The sequence below is a fragment of the Arachis hypogaea genome, chromosome 17 (assembly GCF_003086295.3).
Source record: "Arachis hypogaea cultivar Tifrunner chromosome 17, arahy.Tifrunner.gnm2.J5K5, whole genome shotgun sequence".
In the NCBI taxonomy this organism is placed as follows: Eukaryota; Viridiplantae; Streptophyta; class Magnoliopsida; order Fabales; family Fabaceae; genus Arachis; species Arachis hypogaea.
Window position 1 is genome coordinate 100758746 of NC_092052.1, and position 7950 is coordinate 100766695.

At 34.7% G+C, this 7950-nt stretch overlaps 1 non-coding gene across 1 annotated transcript; it reads right to left on the reverse strand.

Annotated features, from left to right (window-relative positions):
• Positions 1 to 7608: 7608 nt before the first annotated feature.
• LOC112768033 (small nucleolar RNA R71) lies at positions 7609 to 7715 on the reverse strand. The gene has a single exon (XR_003185472.1). It is a non-coding gene; the product is annotated as a small nucleolar RNA R71 (small nucleolar RNA).
• Between the last annotated feature and the right edge of the window lie 235 nt (positions 7716 to 7950).

The window sequence follows — 7950 nt, forward strand, 5'->3', positions numbered from 1 at the left end:
AAGTCCATAAGTCCTAGTTCTCCACCAAATCAATTAGTGAGATCTAGAGTTAATGGCTCCCAATCGTCAATCACTTGGACATTAGTAACTCAAGAGTTCCTAAGTTACCTTCCCAAGCCAAGAGCACTAAAATCTACTCTAAAATCCAACCAAGCATTTCATCAAACACTTGGAAGGCACAAAAGAAAAGCATAGTAAATTGCAAGAATTAAAGGAATCTACAACTACAAAAGTAAGAGATTAACAATAGAAAGGCAAAACAATAGAAAATTAAACTCATAACTAAAAGAAGCATTTTAACAAACACATAGAAGGCAATAAAAGTACACAACATGAATTGCAAGAATTAAAGAGAGATCTAACTAAAATAGCAAGAGATCAACAATAGAAAAGGAAAACAATTATGAAACAACAAAGAACTTACCAATTGCATTGGAGAAGTAATGTAGATCTACAAAAGAAAGTTCATAAACTACAAGTAACAATACAAAGAAATTACAAGAGAAGAAGAATTCTACAACTACAAGAGAACAATTAAGGAAAGGAAAGCAAAATTAGAAGAGAGAAGAAGAACTAGATCTAGATCTAAAACCTAATCCTAATTCTAGAGAGAAGTGAGAGCTTCTCTCTCTAGAAACTAACTTTAACTACTCCTAAAGCTTAAACTATGACTAATGATCTAAAGTATGTAAAGTATATTAATTCCCCTTCAATCCTTGGCTTAAATAGCATCAGAAATGAGTTGGATTGGGCCCACAAGGCTTTAGATTTCGCTGGCCACGAATTTGCATTTAATGAATCACATGCAAATCGACGCGTACACGTACCGTGTGCGTGCACGCCCCTATCCGCGCTGCAACTATGGCAAATCTTATATCATTTCGAAGCCTTGGATGTTAGCTTTCCAACTCAACTAGAACCGCATCATTTGGACCTTGGTAGCTCATGTTATGGTCAATTAAGTGTGAAGAGGTCGGCTTGACAACTTTTGTGATTCCTTCATTTCTTCATGAGTTCTCCATTTTTTTCATGCTTTTCTTTCATTCTCTTGATCCAATCTTTGCCTCCTAAGTTTGAAATCACTTAACAAACATATCAAGACATCTAATGGAATCAAGGTGAATTAAATTTAGCTATTTTAAGTCCTAAAAACATGTTTTCACTCTTAAGCACAATTAAAGGAGAAGTTATAAAACCATGCTATTTCATTGAATAAATGTGAGGAAAGGTTATCAAAATGCTCTAAAATCATTGCAAGATAAACCCTACGAATGGGGTTTATCAGTAGTTAGCTTAGGTTTTCTCTCTAGTTCATTAGGGTTTTAATTAGGTTTTCAATGTAGAGTGTTATACTTCAAGTTTTGATTTAGGATTATAGCAATTTTATTGTAAGTATTTCTTTAATTCTCTTTCTTTTATTATACCACTTGTTCTACACTTTCTTTTATTTTCATCTCTCTTGTCAATATATACATAGTTTTGGAATCTTGATTTCTAGTTGTTAATTTGATGTTTGATGATTATTACATGTTTGTTTATGTTGCTTTTATTGATTTTGAGCATTTGTGGTTCATAGCTTTTATCATTTTCCCAATTTTGCCATGTTTTATGATTATGCCCTCTATGTGTTTGATGAAATGCCAATTTTGATTATGGGATAATTTCCACCCCTTGGCTTGGGAAAAGTGAGTTTATGGATTACTAGAGCCATAATGTCTAATATTTAGTGATAATTCTTGGGTTGTTAGTTGTTATTGTTTCCACTAACGCTAGCTTTTTATCAATTAATTTGGTAAGTTAACTAGGATTTGTGGATTAATAACAATTATGCTCACTTGACTTATCCTTCGATGTTAAGGGTTGACTTAGTGAGATTAATCCATCAAAATTATCATAGTTGTAGTTATGATAAGGAAAGGATTCCATGACTCATCCCAAGTCAAGGTTTCATTTATGTTTTAAACTACTTTTCCATCAATTTTGAGTCTTACTTGTTTATATTATATACATAGTTCTTTTGTTCTTTCATTAGTTTATTAATTGCAAATTTTGTCTTGTTCTTTTATCTCGTTATTTGTTTGCTTCAATCATTGAAACCCTCTTGCTTCTCACAACCAAAATTGTGCTCCCTAGTTGATTTAATGAGTTCTTGTTGTGATGGTCTAGAATTTCTCTTCTAGAAATAAAAACTTCGTTGTAAGCATAGTTCTACACCAACAAACAATCCTCCCAATAGAAAATTTGTGGTTTTGTGTCACGAATAACGAACCCCAATAAGAATTAACCGAAGTATTTGGACTCCAGGTTGTCTCCCTAGGAAACAATAGAATTTTTAATTATTGGCTATAAAAGGGTAAGGGGGTTTTTGGTTCATAAGAGGGCAAGAAAAGTAAATTAGGCAAGTAATTAATGAAAACAAGATAAAGAACTCTTGGCTAAGACTTAGGTAATTGAGATCACCATCCTTGTCAACAAACCAAATATTGATAATCATGAGAGGCCAACCTATTAAGTCTACTTCCCAAAACTTTAAGTACGTAACATTTACTCCTAAGCTTTGAAGTACGTCAAATAGGTTTGATTATATCAACCCGTAAGTCCCAACCTACCTACTAATTAACTTAGTAGGGGGTTAGCGTCAATGGGTGTCAAATTGATCACCAAGGGTTCTCAAATCACCAAATCCATTATATCCAATAACTCAAGTTTACCCAATTCCCTTAGCTTAGACCAAGAGTTAACCAAACTAGTCAAAAACTAAGGAAAGCATTTCATCAAACACATAGAGTGCAATAAAAGTAAACATCATAAATTGCAAGAATAATAAAATCTACCAACTATTAATTGCAAGGGAAGGTAAATTCATAACTCAATTCATCAATAAAAAGAAACATCAATATCAAATTGCATTAAATGTAAACCAAATCCAACATGAGTTCATCATCACAAAAGAAGGCAAAAGGAGAAATTAACATCAGAAATAAGAGAATCAAGATGTAGAAATGAGAAATTATAAGGGAAATAAGAAGAGATCAACTAATTAAACATGGATCTAAGACAATCTAACCTAACCCTAACCTAATTCTAGAGAGAAGAAGGAGCTTCTCTCTCTAGAAAACTAACTAAAGGCTCATGTTGGCTAAACTAATTGCTCCCCTTTGCTTGGACTTCAATTCTGCATGAAATACACTCAGAAACAAGTTGGATTTGGGCCTGGGCAGCTCAGAAATCGCCCCCAGCATTTTGCCTTTAAGTGGGCCATGTGAGAGTATTGGCGCGTGCGCGTCGATTGGTAAATTTTTTCATCCGCACGTATGCAGCATGTACGCGTGCGCGTCTCTATGTAAAACCACTTTTGCGCGTACGCGCCTTGTACGCGTGCACGTCGATTGATGCATTCCCAATCTTTGTTTCTTCATGCATTCTCCACTTTGCATGCTTTTCTCCTCATTTTTTCCATCCAATACTTGCCTTATGAACCTGAAATCACTCAACAAACACATCAAGGCATCGAATGGAATTAAAGTGAATCAAAATCACCAATTTAAGGGCCTAAAAAGCATGTTTTTACACTTAAGCACAATTCAAGGGAGAATTACAAAACCATGCTATTTCATTGAATAAATATGGGAAAAGGTGGTAAAATCCTCTAAAATAAGGAGAAGATAAATCATGAAATCGGGGTTTATCAAATCTCCCCACACTTAAACTAAGCATGTCCTCATGCTAAAATCAAGAAAGAAGCAAAGGGTATTATCATTTATTGAATGCAAACTAACTAAATGCAATCTATCTATATGCAACCTATTCACATGAATGCAATGGTGTTGAGTTAAGAAATTAACTAAATTAATTAGTGATGACAAACATTATTTTTGGGCAAAATAAATAATTAGTGTTAAGTGTTAATAATTATATGTTGCTAATTATTTATTATATGTTGCAGGCTAAAACGTAGTTCAATAGCCCAAATTGGTATGAAAATAATATAGCAAGGCTGGTGGGTCAATAAATAAACAAAGCCCATGAGGAAACAAGGCTGAAAAATCAAAACGGGCAAAAAGAAGTGATCCGATCCAAGCCCGTGTCCATCAATTCAAGTTGATCCAAGCTTCTCATACAAGATTGAAGTCCTCATTCCCTCTCACTTGCTTTTACCAAAGCAACGTTCTTCTCCCCTCTAACCATGTCAAATCACAGAAGCAAGAGAAAGTGCTTAGCTCCTAAGCTATTCCTAGAAGAGGAAAGAATGATAAGGATAGGCAAGAAAGGTTGAGGTCAAATCAACAAGATCAAACCAAATCCAGCTTAGGTTAAAGGTAACCCATTTCCTCTTACATGCAACACACTTTCTTCTCTTCATCTTCAACTCTCTGTTTCTCCATTTTGAGCTATATGGAAAAGAGGATTTCTGTTCCTCTCTGCTGTGAATCCACGGTCTCAAACATGTCTTGGGGACCAAGTTGGTTTTCAAGGGCTCAGATTAAGATTACCATTGAAAGATTTTTGTGGTTGCTATTTTATGGCTTTCGGTCAAGGTGAGGAAGTCAGAAGGAGAGTTTCTACTCTAAGTTTTATTGAGAAAAAGTGAATCTGGGGGTTGGTGAAGCTCAAGGCTCAAGGTGTTGACCTTGGAAGAAGGACCCAACAACATGCAAGGAGATAAAAGAGGTTTGCTGTTCATTCAGAAACCAAGGAGAGAAAACCAGTGAATAGAGGTTTTGTTCTGAGAAGGGCTCTTTGAAAAAGTTCAACTAACTGGACAGTGTAACCTAATCAAAGGTGCATTCCGCCAGTATGAAGAACTAAATCAGAGGCTTGCTAATCTGGATTTTCGCATAGCACAGAGGTTGTTGATGATGTCAATCTCCTTCATCTTTTACAGATTGTGATGTACTTTTCTATGTTTATCTTTTTGTAATTTCTTGTGAGAAAAGGCATTGTGAGAAAGCTCAAGTAAAAGCCATGAGTGAAAAAAGGCTGAGTGAAACACTTGAGAGAAAAGCCTATAGTTATTTTCAGATTTCTTTAGGTATGTCTATGTCTTGTATCTTGTACTTGTGAGGTATCCCTTTCTTAGTTGGGTTAGTGATGCGTGAGCATTTTGTCTATATTTTTCTAGTGAATTTGCACCTAAATTGTTGAATTTAATTAAGAATTAATTATATTCTAGCCACTATGGATGCTATTTTGAGTTTCTGCAGAGAAAGAGAAGAAGTCAAAGAGATGACCAGCGAATACCGACGCGGACACATGGCTCACTCGACCGCGCGGAATGGAGGAAATCGCAATGACGCGATCGAGTGCCTGACGCGAACGCGTGGACTGGAATCTGCACAAATGACGCGAACGCATGGACGACACGGACGCGTCACATGTGCCACGTGCAGAAAAATGCAGAAAATGCTGGGGGCGATTTCTGGGTTGTTTTGACCCAGTTCTTAGCCTAGAAATCACATATTAGAAGCTGCAGAATGGACAAATCAAGTGGTCCCACCCATCAGCTAAAGACTTGTTAATTAATTCGAATTTAAATTCAAATATTAAATTAGGAAAAGATATTATTTTAAGTTTAATTTTAAATATTAGATTTTAAATTTATTAGGATTAGTTATAAAAAGGGATCTGATGCCATCAGATTGACGGACTGCACATTTTACCTGAATCCTTATTTTCTCTTTTCCATGAGCAACTAAACCTCCACTATTAAGGTTAGGAGCTCTGTCTATTTCTATGGATTGATTTTATTGCTTTTTTATTTTAATTTATGTATGGATTTATAATTTAAGAATTATTTTCGCTCTTTATTTTATGAATTTGGGTGGAACGGAAGTATGACCCTCTTTCTATTTGAGTTCCTGTAAAACTTGGAAAAGCTCTTTACTTGAACAACAGCTTGAAAACATATTCTCCTAAATTTTAATTATTTGGACTTAACGGGATACGTGACATATAATCCTTTTATTTTTGGGTAATTAGAGTTTTTGTGGCATATAAACTGAAATTTGATTTTCACCCTCTAATTGGAATTAATTGACCAAGGAATTGGCTGTTGATGAATTTTAGAGGAGACTAGGAAGGTCTAAGGAATTAGGGTCTAGTCACATATAGTATGCCATAAATTAAATCCTACATGATTAAAATAGTTAGTAAGAAAAATTAATCCGGAAAAATAGATAACTCTGAAACCTTAACTATTTTCTACATATTTTATTCCCAATTAATTATTTGCCCTTCTTCAATATTTTTGATATTGTTTAATGTCTTTTATACTGCATCTCAAACACTATTTTCTGTTTGTCTAACTAATCCTATCAAACGCTATTGTTTCTTAATCCATCAATCCTCGTTGGATCGACCCTTACTCACGTAAGGTATTACTTGGTACGACCCGGTGCACTTGCCGGTTAGTAAGTGTGGTTGTAAAAATACCGCACCAAGTTTTTGGCGCCGTTGCCGGGGATTGACTGTCATTAACAACTATTAGTTGCTTGATTGCTTAGATTAGATGTTTTAATTTTAATTAGTTTTATATTGTTTTATTTTTGTTTTATTCCCGTAAAAATTTTCCCTTGTTTTCCTTTTTTTGTTTCCCATTCCCCCTGTCCCGTTTCTTTATTTTTGTTACTTCTTTTTAAAATTTTTTTATTTTCTTAATTCTCGTCATTTTTTTCTTCTTTTTATTCTATTCTTCTTTTCATTTTAATTTTTTCTATTCTCGTTTTACTTAGTTTCTTTTTCGTTATATTATATTTTTTACTTTTTTATATTCTATTAGTTTTATTTTCTTTTTGCCTCTAAAAAAAAGAAATTTATATTTTAGTATTAATATTTTTCTTTAATTTCTGAAATTAAGTATGGTGTTACTCAGTTGATTCTATTTTAATTTTTCTATTTAATTTTTCTTTTAAATTTTTGAAATTTTTATTTATTTTCAATTATCATTTTCGAAATTTTATTTATTTATTTAGTTAGTATTTTTATTTTATTATTTTACACAGGTTACCTCACAGGGACTTCTCTCCACTCTGACGTAGAGAGTCCCATTTTTTTCTTGTTTTCTGCTTGTGTATGTGCAGAAATAGAAACAAAGAACATCTCTTAGACTTTGATCCTGAACCTGAAAGAACTTTCAGGCAACGTTTACAAGAAGCAAGACTTTGCAAGACTGCAGAATCCACTATGGCAAATAATAATGCTAATGCCAATGTGGTAAATCCGAATGGGGATGATCAGCAGAGAAGAGTGCTTGGCTCTTATTCTGCCCCTACTGCGGATCTTTATGGAAAAAGTATTGTGGTGCCTCCTATAACTGCAAACAACTTTGAGTTGAAGCCACAATTGGTCACCCTGGTGCAACAAAACTGCCAGTATCATGGACTTCCTCATGAAGATCCAAATCAATTTATTTCTGATTTTCTGCAGATATGTGATACTGTGAAGACAAATGGAGTAAACCCAGAGGTGTACAAACTCATGCTTTTCCCATTTGCTCTGAGGGATAAAGCAAAGCTATGGCTAGATTCCCAACCAAAGGAGAGTCTGAATACTTGGGAAAAGGTCGTTACTGAATTTTTCACTAAATTTTTCCCACCAAAGAAGCTGACTACGCTTAGGTTGGAGGTTCAGACTTTCAGACAGAAGGAGGGTGAAACTCTTTATGAAGCTTGGGAGAGATACAAGCTATTGACTAGGCAATGCCCTCCAGACATGTTCTATAAATGGACCCAACTGGATATCTTTTATGAAGGCTTGGGTGAGATGTCCAAGATGAGCTTAGATACTTCTACAGGCGGTTCATTGCACAAGAAGAAGACACCAGAGGAGACTATTGAGCTGATTGAATTAGTTGCAAGCAACCAATATCTCTAATCATCTAACAGGAATCCTGTGAATTCTGAGACCTCTCAAAAGAGAGGTGTGTTGGAAGTAGAAGCTGTTAATGCTCTT